The sequence below is a fragment of the Pholcus phalangioides genome, unplaced genomic scaffold, assembly GCF_987345545.1.
Source record: "Pholcus phalangioides strain wild (caught in Gottingen) unplaced genomic scaffold, Ppha-v1.0 ptg000008l_1, whole genome shotgun sequence".
Classification (NCBI taxonomy): domain Eukaryota; kingdom Metazoa; phylum Arthropoda; class Arachnida; order Araneae; family Pholcidae; genus Pholcus; species Pholcus phalangioides.
This window is the reverse complement of record NW_028301601.1, coordinates 22256025-22270213: the sequence shown is the minus strand read 5'-3', so window position 1 is coordinate 22270213 and position 14189 is coordinate 22256025. Positions and strand designations below refer to the sequence as shown.

Genomic DNA, 14189 nt, shown 5'->3' with positions numbered 1-14189 from the left:
CCCGGGGTCGAACTCCACTGTCGCTACAGTCGGCTGAAATTGGTTTTCTGTGGTTCAAAACTTCGAGGCGCGAATTCGAGCCGATCTCCTCATTAAAAAGTCTCGTCACAGGGAGCAACAGGCCTACAAACGGTACAAATATTCAATCATTACACTTCACTTCTGAAATATAGATGGAAGCACTGAAAAATCAGGCACAACACTAGATTCCAGACTGTTAGGTGCGCACGCTTACACTTCTGGCACAACTCACTAGGTAGTAAATTGTCCATGGCGCGATAGACCTGAGTTGTGCAGAAAGGTCACACGTTTGGTCACTCCCATGATTACACACACTCTGAATAACTCTTTCGGTCATGTAAATAAGGATATGCAATCATGGCTGTGCAAATAAGTAAGGGGGAAATAGGGGGGGGAGGGGTCCTAGAATATTTTCCTTGTGAGGGAGAGGGTCTCTGGCGCTTTTAAGGTGGCCATGCGTACTCAATGAAATACGCAAAAGCCTTGCGCATCGCTATAAATTGGTACGTAACCCTCGAAAAGGCTTGTGTACCTCTAGTGCATAGTTTCCTAACCTTTGTTGTCCCATCGCCCCCTTCTTCAGAAATTTTTCTCTCCCATCGCCCCCCAACGCAATCCAACCCATACGATCCAATGTTATACCCGTAACTTCTATCGCCCCCGGAACATTCCATCGCCACCCCAGGGGACGTTAACACCCACGTTGGGAATCACTGCTCTAGTGGATATAGCTTAGGGTGGCTGACTTGAGGAATGAGTGGTCAAGACAATTAGACAAGAATGGGTGAAGGGCGGCAAACCCATAAATCCACCTCTATGGACCGTTTCACTGATTTCCTATCCATATAAGTATTATGGGTTTGCCGCCCTTCACCCATTCTTGTCTAATTGTCTTCCCTATGCACTCGACGCCCTACCAAGCCTAGGTTGAGCTCATTTATCCAGTGCGGTCATAACATATGGGCTCACCCGGGCATGACCCTGGGGCCTCGGAGACTGAAGGGAGCCTTCCTAATAATGAGATCTGGTTAAAATTTTTGAAAGTAAGCATATAAATTAGTAGGCAGGCAAGAATTCTTAACCAGATAGGGCCCCCCAAAAATAATTTTGCCTGGAGATTCATGATGCTGCTCCAGGTTTTTCTGGCATTTCTAAAGGCCGAAACACACTATACTGATGTGACGTGATTTTACGTAATGTCAGAGACATTGTGAATTCTGATTCGTTTGAATTCTCTGACGTGGGAATTACACGTATCAATTTTTACACGCGTTTTCCACGAATGAGAATTCCCACCATCTCTGACATTATATGATTATCACGTCACGTCAGTGTAGTCTGTTTCAGCTTTAAGGGTTTTCAAATTTTCTAAGCATTCTGACGAATATGGGCGGCTTTTACGCATTTCGGAAGGTACGCATTTTCATGAGATAAGCATCCGACGCATCTCTAGGCATCAGCGCTTTTCCTAAGCATTATATGGATACGCAATCCTTCTTGCATATTTCAATTGCCGCGTACGATTTCAGCTTTCTGCCGTGGACGGCCAACGAAAAAGTCATACGAATGCATAATGCATGAAATGTGCTGAAGAAAATTCCTTAATGAAAAAAAAAAACAATTTTAGAATTATTGGAAATATTAAAAATGATAATTTTAAAAAAGAATTATTTTTTAAAGAAAAGAAATAATTTCCGAATTAGTGAAAGAAACAGTTTTTCAGAATTATTGGAAAACATGAAATAACTCCAAGAGAATTAGGCCGGTATTACACTGTAAAAGTTTGATAAAACCCCTTTTATAAAACTTGAAAAATCTAACCAATAAGGTTATTGGTTACATTCTAGAAAATGCAATCGGTGACCTTATTGGCTGCATTTTTCAAGTTTTATAAAAGGACTTTTACCAAACTTTTATAGTGTAATACCGGCATAAGTGGAAGAAATAATTTTATAAATGATGAAAACTTATGGAAAAAATAATTTCACAACTGATTTTGGAAAAATTCCACACACACACACACAATCAATGAAAACTCATAATTGATCAAAAACGTATTTCCTCAGAATTATATAAAAGATATAATTTCATTATTGAAGGTATAATTATAATATTTTAATTTGTAATATTATCAAGGTATAATCTCAGAGCTATTGAAAGAGAGAGAAAGAAAAAATTCACAACATTAATTCATAATTGATGAAAGAAATAATTCCATAATTAGTTTTCAAAGTAATTTCAGATCTAATGAGAGAAATAATTACAGAATCGATGAAAACTCATTATCAAAGGGGGAAAAACTTCCAGAATTATACTGAAATAAATAATTTCAATATTGATGAAATTAAATTGTTATTCAATAAAACAACTGATTCCCGACAGTTAATGAAGACAAATACAAATACAAATACAAATACAACGCCACAACAGGCAAATTGCCCAACGAGGCGGCTGACTTAAGAACATCATGGATCCCCGAGCCCCTACCTACTACTGCTACACCACACATGCACCCCCCTCCCCCCCGCGGAACCCCCCAGCGAATCGGTATATGCGGGAATGTGCGTGTACGTGTAGTGCAACCTGGCGTAAAGTTTGTTTCTGTGTAATGCTTGTTATGTGTAGTGCTGTCATCTGCCCCCAGTTTTACTAACTATGAGTGAAGTGTTATGGTTGAATGATTTACCGTTGTAGGACTGTTGCTCTCTGTGGCGAGACTTTTTAACGGGGAGATCGGCTCGCATTTGCGCCTTGAAGTTGGGAACCACAGAAAACCAACTTCAGCCGACCACCACTGTGGGGTTCGAACCCGGATCCTCGCATCACGAGTCCGGCACTATAACCATTAGTGTTTAATTCCAAAAATAATTTCTCAGTATAAATGAAATTCTTCAGCAAAATTTAATGAGCCCTGATGTTCTCGGGGACGTGAATACGGGGCCCCAAGTCCCCTTCCCTTTCCCATATGGCAATTTACATACCACGCGAATTCCTTGTGGTTCTCGATTTAGTTCTATCTTGGATTCTATGTGTAACAGGGTCGTCTTAAGAGCATCATGGGCCCCCGGACCAAGTGATTTTTCTGAGTGCCTGCGAGGCCAAATTCTTGAAAACTTCAACCAGATCTCATTTTTGTGAGACTCCCCTTCTTCGCTTGAGGCTCCGGGCCGTGTCTCCGGGTAGGACCATGCCTTAAGACGGCACTGTGATGTGTACCTCAGAATAATCGTGATAAGCCCCGTTCACAAGTGCAATATTGCGGTACCATTGGGAGTTCTAGAACCTGCTTGACGACTTTTTTTCCCCCTCATAGGGAAAGAAATGGGGGAGCAGGAATTGCCTTTTCTCTTCGTTGGGGATACTTTGGGGAGTGTGTTACCTCTTTTTCATATAATCCTTTGAGCGGTAAATTAAAACAGGCGACCCATGTGACCTCTGGTGACATCTGAAAAATTGGGTTAAAGTGCCTGTCCATGTAAACGGGTTTTGGTAAAAATCCTTGAATCGGGTTTTAAACCTGCTTTCCCTATTTCCCATGTGTAAACGGGGCTTTACTTAGGCAGCCTCATGATTTTTTTTTAAAAAATTTAGCCCGCAATGTCTGAAAGGTTAAAGACTCCGATTCTATACGAACCCTTAATCTCAATTTAATAATATAAACATATTCGCAGAGAATTCGCATATATTATGGGCATATTCACCTTTCCGAATGGTCTTCAGTTTCAAATTTGTCTCCCGAATTGCACTAAACTGTGGGAAAAGTATCGTATTTATAGTCTGATTCCGTCTGTGGTATTCAATTTTCTCAAACACAGATGTGCCGCAATATCGGTATGACATTACGAATCAGCAGACATTTTGGAATTGAACGCGTCTTACCAACAGCAGGAGAGATATTTTAATATTGAGTAACTTGTCTCAGACGTCAAAATAATTGTAGACTCCAAGTGTCATATGATGTCTGGGGGGGGGGGGGAAATAATCAAATGTCTGACAATCATCGATATGCATGTGCCCAAAAAATGTCAAAATGACAAAAATGTAGTTCAATCAAAGGTCTTTATCCATTTATGCGTATAGATTACTTCGTGGAAATATGTTGTCACACCTTTGACATGTGACGTGATTCTTTATTTTCCTATTCTTAAAATTATTCTCTGTGCAATGTTGAATGTTGTTTCGCGACACCCTCTGCTTGATTTCACTGTAATGAAATCAAGTGAGTCACTGTAAATTAAACTAAACAATGAGGTGCTCAGCCTCTTAGAAAGTGCGGCCGCCGCTTTCTTGGTACGAAAACATGTCGTGGGCCACTCAAGTGATATGAAACAGTGCCGTCTCGGGTCACTTAAGTGATCTGTAAAAATGCCACGGGTCACTTGATTGGTCTGGAAATGTGTCACGAGTCACTTGAGCAACATAAGTGATGTGGATCTACACCACGGGTCACTTAAAGGGATCTGAAAATGTGCGGCGTGCCGCTTGAGGGATCTGGAACTGTGCCGCGGGTCACTTAAGTGATCTGGTGATGGCTCCGTACATTTTTGCGAATTTAGGTTTGAGGTTACGGACCACTTCAGATAATTCGGAGGGCCGAATTTGGCTCGCGGTTTACTCTGTAAATGATTCTTCTAATTTCCCCCGATCCAGAGCCCTCTTGAGTGCATCCTGGCCTGGGAATGCGGTCAAAGTAATTTTCGCAGGCCTTCTATGTCGTGAGACATGTATACTTTGGAAAATTTTAACGAGCCCCCCCCCCATCTGCATTTGAGGCCCCCGGGCCGTTCCCTGGTAGACTTATGCATTAACGCTGATACTGCTTCCATTAATGAAGCAGTTATACTTTCATGCTGCTGGTTGAAAAATATGTGCATCCCTTCGAGTTTCGTTTAAATGGGAACGGACGGCAATTATTATAATTTGGCTGAACGTGTGTTAATACGGGAAAAAAATAGCATTGTCTACTTGCTTACAAAATATGCTCTTCAAAAACGCCAGTTAGTTTGCATCTTTTGGATAATGAAAAATTTTAAACGCATATTAAAAAAAATATATAATCTTCACGTATTTTCAGAATTTTAGAGCATATTTTCATAATTCTAGTGCAAATTTTGACATTTTCAGGCAAATACATAGATACGTTTAGATGCATTATATTGACACATTTAGATGCATTATATTGACACATTTAGATGCATTATATTGACACATTTAGATGCATTATATTGACACATTTAGATGCATTATATTGACACTTTTAGATGCATTATAGTGACACTTTTAGATGCATTATAGTGACACTTTTAGATGCATTATAGTGACACTTTTAGATGCATTATAGTGACACTTTTAGATGCATTATAGTGACACTTTTAGATGCATATTTGCATAATTCTAATGAATATTTTGCGATTATTTGACTATATTTATTGTGACACTTTTTGGCGCATATTTATTTTGACAACTTTAGTTCATAATTCGACTTTTTGGTGGTGCGTATTTTGATACTTTTTTTGTGTGTATTTTGATACTTAATTGCGCATATTTAACACTTTTTGTGCATATTTAACTCTTTTTAGTGCGTATTTCAACATTTTTAATGTGTGCATATTTCCGATCGTATTTTGGCGCTTTTTAGTATATACGGGGTGATTATAAAAATAACTATCCCGACATATGGGCCCCCAACTATCATACCATTCACAGAAACTGAATGAAATTTTGGCACAAGGTATTTTGATGTATGCGCTCAAGAATGATATGGAAAACAACAGTGTCACTCCAACGGTTACGGTTACAGTGAGAAAATTTCGAAAATATCAAATGGCAACACCAAGTTTTTTGTATTGGAATGCGATCTCCATACTGAAAAACACTAAATAGCATTGGCACCTGTAGCACGAAAATCCCCGGAGCTAGGCAAGGAAAAAGGACTTTGCCGTGCACCAGAGCATTAATGTTCGTTTCATTGGTCACACCGTTTCTTCGGCTGAGATCCCAGCCTGATTAGTCCTCCACAAGGTCATCTGGAAAACACAATAAAATGCTTTATTTTATGCTGCTTCTCTGTCCTTATTGGTTGTCCTCACTCTATCTACCGCCGGTGATTTTCATGCTACAGTTGCCGTTCGAACGCTATTTAGGGTTTTTCACAATGGAGATCGCATTCCAATACAAAAAACTTGGTGTTGCCATTTGGTATTTTCGAAATTTTCTCACTGTAACCGTAACTGTTAAAGTGACACTGTTGTTTTCCATATCATTCTTGAGCGCATACCTCAAAATACCTTATGCCAAAATTTCATTCAGTTTCTGTGAATGGTATGATAGTTAGAGGCCCATATGTCGGGATAGTTTTTTTATAATCACCCTGTATATTTTGGTTCTTGTCACACGCATATTTTGGCCTTTTAAGTGCAATTTTTTTTGGCATCTAAGTACGTATTGTTTAATCTCTATGATTATTCACATCGTGAAAGCATCGTAATGTTACACATTTGTTTCGTAGGTGGATCGAAAATATATTTAGTTTTGTTTTATCACCTGTTCCTTATATATATATCTGATCGTAAATTCACGTAAGCTCGCCTCCTTTCAAATACAATTGGCGGTATTACAGGTGGAAAACAAGTTAGATCGCGTTACCGTGGTTCTGTGGTGTAATGGTTAGCATTCTGGACTTTGAATCCAGCGATCCGAGTTCAAATCTCGGCGGAACCTTTGCTTTTACATGAATGTTTCAAGTTGGAAATTTTCGATGAACAATTCAGTGCAAAAATTTTCTAGATTTTCTGAATAATTCCCATTTTTTTCTGTAATTATTTGAATTCAATTTTTTGCTTGAAATTTTCGTTTTTTTTAATTTAGTATGTTAAATTAATTTTAATATTATCTCAAAAAAATGGAAACTCTTTAAATTATTTTTAAAATTTTTTCCCTCAATTTTTTTCGTTTAAAAATACACTTTAAAAAAAGATTTTCAACAATTATCGGAATATCTTTGAAAGTTTTATATAGAATTTTCTCATGTGAAATAGAAAATGTAACAAGGAAATATTTTATAAGTATGTTTATTCCAGTATTTGACCAAAACGATGAGTCTTCACTTGCTAATTGTGTTTTCCCGCAAGCAGCGTTAGTGCGCGTATTTCATTTTTTTTTTTTTTTTTGATTTCCAAAAAGCGGAGATTCCTTTCTTCTGTCGGAGTGAAATCACAACCAAGCGCCTATTTCAGATACAACATAACTAACAAAAAACAATTCGAAATTGAGTTAATAGTTGTTTCATGTAGGTGAGTCATTGGCGCTTCTTCGCTTCATTCAGAAACCCACTGAAAAAACGCTTTTTGTACCCCGATTCTGCGTCCCTGAAATATTCATTTAGGGGCCATTCAAGTATTACGTCAGATTTTTTGCCATTTTTTTTACTCCTCCTTCCCCCATCAGCGAATCTCAGACCCCCCCCCTCTCCTTTGTCAGTTCTGCTCCCCACCTCTTAACGAGTGATCAGAGACGTACATGGGGAGGGGGGAGGGTCTTGTCTCCCCCATGGCCCCCCCGCAGACGATCTGAAATTTATTTTTATGCAAAAATATTAAAAAATAATTAAAATATCGGAAGAAAAAAATACCTTTTTATTATAATAATAAATTTCTGTTAATTTCAATGTCATTTGAAAGCTGATTTTCAAACTTTCTCTTTAAGAAATTCATTGCGACTCGCCCTCTAAGCCATCAACCCATGGCCTGCGGGCAATATGTGACCCTCGAGGTTATCTGATATAGCCAGCCACGTCAAACCTAATTTTGTAAAAATGAACTCTAAGCGACACATTTACAGATTGCTCAAGTGACCCGTGGCACAATTCCAGAGCATTTAAGCGGCGCATAGCACATTTTCAGATCACTCAAGTGGGCCCGTGTCACATTCACAGATCACCCGTGACCAGTGCCACAATTCCAGAACACTCAAGCGGTCCGTCATACATTTGTAGATCCCATGAAGTGACACGTGGAACAGTTTTAGGGCACTTAAGCGGTCCGCAGTGCAGTTCTACGTCATTCAAGTTACCCGCGAGACATTCCTAGATCACTTAATTGATCCATGGCATATTTATGGATCATTTGAACGACGTGCGGCACAGGTGCAGAACACTTAAGCGGCTTGGACGAATTTTCAGATCACTTAAAGGATCCGCGGAACATTTTTAGAGGTCACTAAAGTGGTTCAACAGAGGACACATCAATAGGGGGAATATTAGTTCAGGTGGCCACAAACAAACAAGGGAAAGTTTTTTCTTCGTTTTCGGTACACTCAGTAAAGAAGCCTTTCAGAATATTTCATATTTTTATAAAGGCTGGTTGATGACGTAAAAGCACCATTTAAAACACCACCCCCCCCCCCTCCACTTATCATCAAAAGTCAGCAAATAGGAAACTCTTCCCTTACTATCGATGCTGACGTAATCAGAGCCGTCTTAAGATCACCATGGGTCCCCGGGCCAAGTGGTTTTTCTGAGGCCCTACCAGGTAAATTATAGAAAATTTCAACCAAATCTCATTTTTGTGAGGCTCTTCTTCTCTTGAGGCCCGGGTAGGCCCATGCGTTAAGATGGCACTGGACGTAATACTTGAATAATCCCTTATTGCAGACACTCCACAAGTGACATCACAAGTGGGATTTCTGAACTAAAACCTTGGAACAGTACTGACGTCATTGGCGATTCTATGGTGCCTGAACCTTCTAAATTACACATATCTAGGTGGTCGTGGCTAAACAGGTCGTTTCTGATTATTCTGCGTTTTGAAACTTCGTTCCGAGGGTTCTAGTGATTATTTTCTGTTCCCTGGTTCCAAAGTTTTCCAAATTTCAAACGGGGTGGGTAGGATGGACCCGGCGTCGTTCGAGTAAGAGCGGCATTCATTACTAATTCTCGATTACACTTACTAATATTAATTCCCAATCACTGTTATACATATATGAGGGCATCGATTCAGTCAGCGATGATACGTGTCTGAGAGTAAATATAAGCCTCACCATTTCAACCGTTCATTTCGTTACATACTTTTCCTCAGCCCTCGAAGTATACTTTCTTGAAACACACATCTTGACTCACCGCAGATAACTGATCGGTGCCGCATTATATATATATGCGAGTGCCACGATGCGTAATTTTTCCCCAACTCACGCTCGTTACCGTTTATTATAATCTTATCTATTATTTCTACGAGAGAAATGTGTACATCAGCATGCAATGACCAATACGAATCCGCCATTTTTTTTCGTGGCACATGGTCTGTTACATTACAAAACCTCTGTTAAGGAAGAATGATAAAGGATGGAACAAACACACACACACTTTCCGATCCAGCGTTGATAGTTTGTTCCTTTTACAGGCATGGGTGAAGATACGACTGATCTAACGTATATATGCATATATGAATTGACATCATCATCGTGCCCCTCCCCCAGACTTCCAAGTCTATCTCCGCCTATGTTGTAAGGTGGAATCAAACTTTAACTGTCGACGCCATTGTTATCGATGTTTCTCGCATTGGACACTGTTGCTCTGATTGTTAGTTTAGACGGGCATTGTGTTTGCATAATGATCCATTGTTGAAAATAACTTCCGACTGCTATTATTTTTTGGCTCAATTAGACCGATCTGTTAGGAGTAATAGATGTGTGAAGGCACGCGCACACGCTTCAAACACGCCATGGGCTTCTTAGGTTGACCAAGAGAGAGAGGGTCGCTTCATCTGTAGGCAAGCCCAAGTGTTACAAGTGTTTGCTTGAAATTTGACATAAAAACGACTTTACCATAGAAAATGTCATAGGTGGTCCAAATTTTTTTTTTTCACCACTTTGGGGTACTTTCTGTATAATAAAATAACACTTTCTTCAATAAAATAAATATTATTGAAGTTCACTCCCCAGCACTATTTTATGGAAAAGTGACGAGAAAGGTAGTCGGATGACGCTTTAATAACTTATGAATTGGTTATAATATAATAATTATGACTGAATATATATATAAATTAATCTCGGATATTTATTATATATATATATTGAACATTTATTTCCGTGGAATACATTTTGATCCACCGTGTTTTATATTAGCGCTTAATTTTTCGCTAATGGCAATTTTGCTACCGCACTTAGCACAACTTCGCTTCTGTATACGTATATTATACATATATTTTTGATGAATAAAAATGGAAAAATTTGATTTTTACCACTTGGGGCCGTTTAAGTATTACGTAATCATCGATTGGGGGGGGGGGGTTCTGATTTGCTGACTTTTGATGACAAGGGGGGAGGGGGTTTTGGATAATGCTTACGTCATCAACCACCTTTTATGAAAGTATGCATTAGGATTTAGAGGGGCGGAGCTGATGACGAAATTTTGCTGACAGGGGGGGGGGTCAGCGTTTTGCTGACTTTTGCTGACAAGGGGGGGTCAACAATGGCTAAAAATTTGCTTACGTAATACTTGAACGGCTCCTTATATCCGCGAAATATTGATAATTTATACTTTTTCTGAAGCGATGATGGGTAGTGATTTTACTGACAACCCGCCTCACCGAAAGCAACTTTTCTACGGCTATTCGGGTTAAAGCTTATGTTGTAATGCCGCGTTTCCCAAAGTGGGCAATATATATTCTAGAAACCTTGGGCAATATCACCCCCCTGGTGGGCGACGGAATAGTCCGATAGAAGCTACGAGTATAAAAATAGTATCCCATGGGTGCGCTTGATCCGGGGAAGGAGCAATGAGAGAAAAATTTTTCTGAAGAAGAGGGGCGATGTGTGTGGAACAAAAAATTTTTTTTGGAAATCATGCACTTACATTACGATAAGTGTGCCGCGCAAGAAAATGCCAAAGTTTAGTGTTTCTCGGATTGAAAAAGATTAGGAATCAAAGCGCTATAGAGGCGCCCTTTTGGTCACTCTCATGCTCTCAACACAAAACGCTCTCTAGCTACGCTTGATATTGTATTCATCCCGAAAACGATCGCAATGTTGCGTGTTTGTTGGAAGGTCGATGCGTTTTTGTTTTATCACAGGTCTCATCTGGTCGTAAAATCAATCAATAGCATTAGAAAGCTCAGCGGCAGATACTAGTGAATCCCGATATCGTGGTTCCGTGGTGTAATGGTTAGCATACTGGACTTTGAATCCAGCGATCTGAGTTCAAATCTCGGCGGAACCTCATTTAACTATTTTTTAAATATTTGATTTCAAAATGGAATTTTTTTTAAACACAGATCGGGACTTTTTTTTTTTGATACAGAAAAAAATTTAGGTTTAAACTTTGTCGATAGAGGGCATTGTACAGAAACAAATCACTGCAAATATGCAAACCAGAGTCCTATAACATGCAGGGTGTACGATTAACAGCTCATTTCTAAATTTTTTTTTTTTTTGTTCCTGGCGCTTACATGAGGTTTTCATTGTGTTGTTGACATTGATGAAAAAAGCATTATGGGTGAAGTCATTTTACCTCAGCCACGAATCACCGGCTGAAGCTTCACGAACATTTAAAACGTAAAAGAGATTGTGATTGAAACGTTTCGGATCCTATCTCTTCCCTGTATACATGCGCCCTCTGTCGAAGAAAAGGTTATTTAATTATTTTCTACTCGAGGAAAAAAAAAATAACTTTTTCACAAACTGTTTAAATTTCCCGATTACTTAAATTTTTAAGAATTTCAAACTATTTACGAATTTATGGGAATATTATGGAATTTGTATATTTCGATGCAGTTTTCAGTAACATTATTTTTATTGTATAGGAAAAAATAGTTCAGATTTTTGTCGATAGATAACGCTGTAAGGAAGAAAAAAAATCGCTGAAAATATGCGAATCCTTTAACACTCAGAGCCTACGATTAACAACTCATTTCTGAATTTCCTACGTGACAGTCTCAGCAACCTCTGTGTTTCCATATATAACAAAATCTCCAAGAAGGGAGACCACCTTCTCCTCCACTTGCGTATCTCCTCCATTAATATATTATTAATGGTCCAGCAGAGCTGACCATTAAGCAGGAGCCATCTAAACCTATGTGGGCATGGCTTGGGGTGCGCATGGAGGCCCTTCATGGTCACCTATGGTGCTATGATTTTTGAGTGTAAATATGTATAAGCTGTTTCGATTACGTAAAGGGGCACCCCAGAATTTTGCCCGGAGAACTATGATAGTGAGACGGAAATGCATAGAACTCCGAAAAGAAGGAAGTTCAGAAGAAAAGCCCCTACGCGACACATCATTATGGGTCTGCATCTTACCGTGGATAGAGCTCCAGCCCACGGTAAGGTGTAGACCCATAATGATGTGCCGGTAGGGGCGATTTATTGTGTAGGTTCGTTGGATGGTCCAGCATTTCGCATATACCTATTATTTCCATATAATTTGTCCTTGAAGAAAGGTGGCAATCTTTTCTTCCCCTCCACTTTGATTGATCTTATCTATAATAAAATTTTTCATTATAAATTTAGTTTGGATTAAAAACCGCAAAAAAACCGAAAAAACCGTTTCGGATTAAAACCGAAACAAACTTCGGAGACCTATCTCTAGGAGGTGCTGTTCGAACCCCACCGTCACCACATTGGTGGTCGGCTGAAGTTGGTTTTCTGTGGCTCCAAACTTCAAGGCGCGAATGCGAGCCGATCTCCCCTTTAAAAAGTCTCGCCACAGAGAGCAACAGACCTACAAAAAGTACGAATGTAGTTGAATCATAACACATCACTCACTTCACTTCTGGAATATAGATGACAGCACTGATAAAATCAAACGCAACGCTACATACGCACTCAGACTTAGGTACACACACACACACACACACACAGTTACACTTCCGGCACAACTCACTGGGTAATAAATCGCCCATAGATGGTGATAGACCCGAGTTGTGCTCGGTTTGAAAGAAAGAAAGCACGCCTGTTTTCCTTCAGAGCGCAATACGTCTGACGACAGCGCTTTACGTCGGGCGTGATTGGCCGACTGCTTCTGGAGGAGTCAAATGAGTCGTGCGGCGCGCGTTTTGCCGATGTCCTCTTCACTCGTGTGTGTTTTCTTTCCCTTCCCTTCAAACCGGAGCATGCAGACGACACAGAGTAGCTGATGCCAAGGCCATATGCTATAATATAGCCGCCCTGATCTGATTCGCCCCGCTATTGGAAAACACAAACGCGTCGCGTGATTATGTAACACGTTGCTGCCGACGCGAAATTATACTGTTCAGTTCACGCGGCGCAAAACACCTATTCCTAGGAAAACCCGGCTTAACGGATTGTCTGCGAAGCTGCTGGTGTGATTTCAGCTTTATACAGCGATTTTATGCGTCTTCGGCGTTGAAGCCGCACTCGTAAAACAACTCGCAAAACTCGCGAATTTATATACGCCATGTACACATGCAATAAAAATTAGTTTGTCTCTGTAAACTACGTGTTTTCTCTTAGTAAAGCTTGTTTTCTCTGTACATTACGTCATCTCGTGCATTCATAGTTTGAAGTTTGTCGAATTTTTTTGTTCCCAAATTTTTAATATACTTTTTTACCCTGTTGCTCTCATTGGTGCGGTGTGCCGTGCTGCCTCTCAAGTCACATGACCCAAGAGCATAGTTTCCCAAACTTTTTGATTCCGCCCCCCAACTTTCTTCATAAATTTTTTCTCTCATCGCCCCCTAACTCAAGCGAACCCATAGGATCCTGTATAAAATCCGGTGCTTTTTTTCTATCGCTCCCCTGGACCATTCCATCTCCCACCAGGGGGTGATATTGCCCACTTTATGAAACACTGCCCTAGAGCCACCCCTGCCTGTCTGCAATGCACGAATTTAAAATACAGTGTGATTATAATTGAAGTTCTTGTACTCTCTGAGGAGTTTTTCTCAAGGACCACTCATCCGAATACAGTCAAATTTTAAAGATATTCTAATAGGACCATGGGAGAGAGACTTTTGCAATAAAAAACATAGTTCAAGTTTCGAAACACGGGGAATAAGTGACATTTTCTTTATATTGTATTTTCCTTTTTTCCATGGTCCATATACCGTATATACCAAGTTTCAAAGGAATACGTCCATCCGAACGTGCGCTACATAGGTCTGAGTAGTTCCAGTATACTGACACACTGCTCGTCTACCACCGTGAAGGTTGTTGTC

The 14189-nt window shown here is 39.8% G+C and overlaps 2 non-coding genes across 2 annotated transcripts; both read left to right on the top strand.

The window, feature by feature from the left end:
• The first annotated feature begins 6669 nt into the window (after positions 1 to 6669).
• Positions 6670 to 6741, top strand: TRNAQ-UUG (transfer RNA glutamine (anticodon UUG)). Its single transcript has one exon. It is a non-coding gene; the product is annotated as a tRNA-Gln (tRNA).
• Positions 6742 to 11161: 4420 nt separating this feature from the next.
• TRNAQ-UUG (transfer RNA glutamine (anticodon UUG)) lies at positions 11162 to 11233 on the top strand. The gene has a single exon. It is a non-coding gene; the product is annotated as a tRNA-Gln (tRNA).
• Positions 11234 to 14189: the final 2956 nt, after the last annotated feature.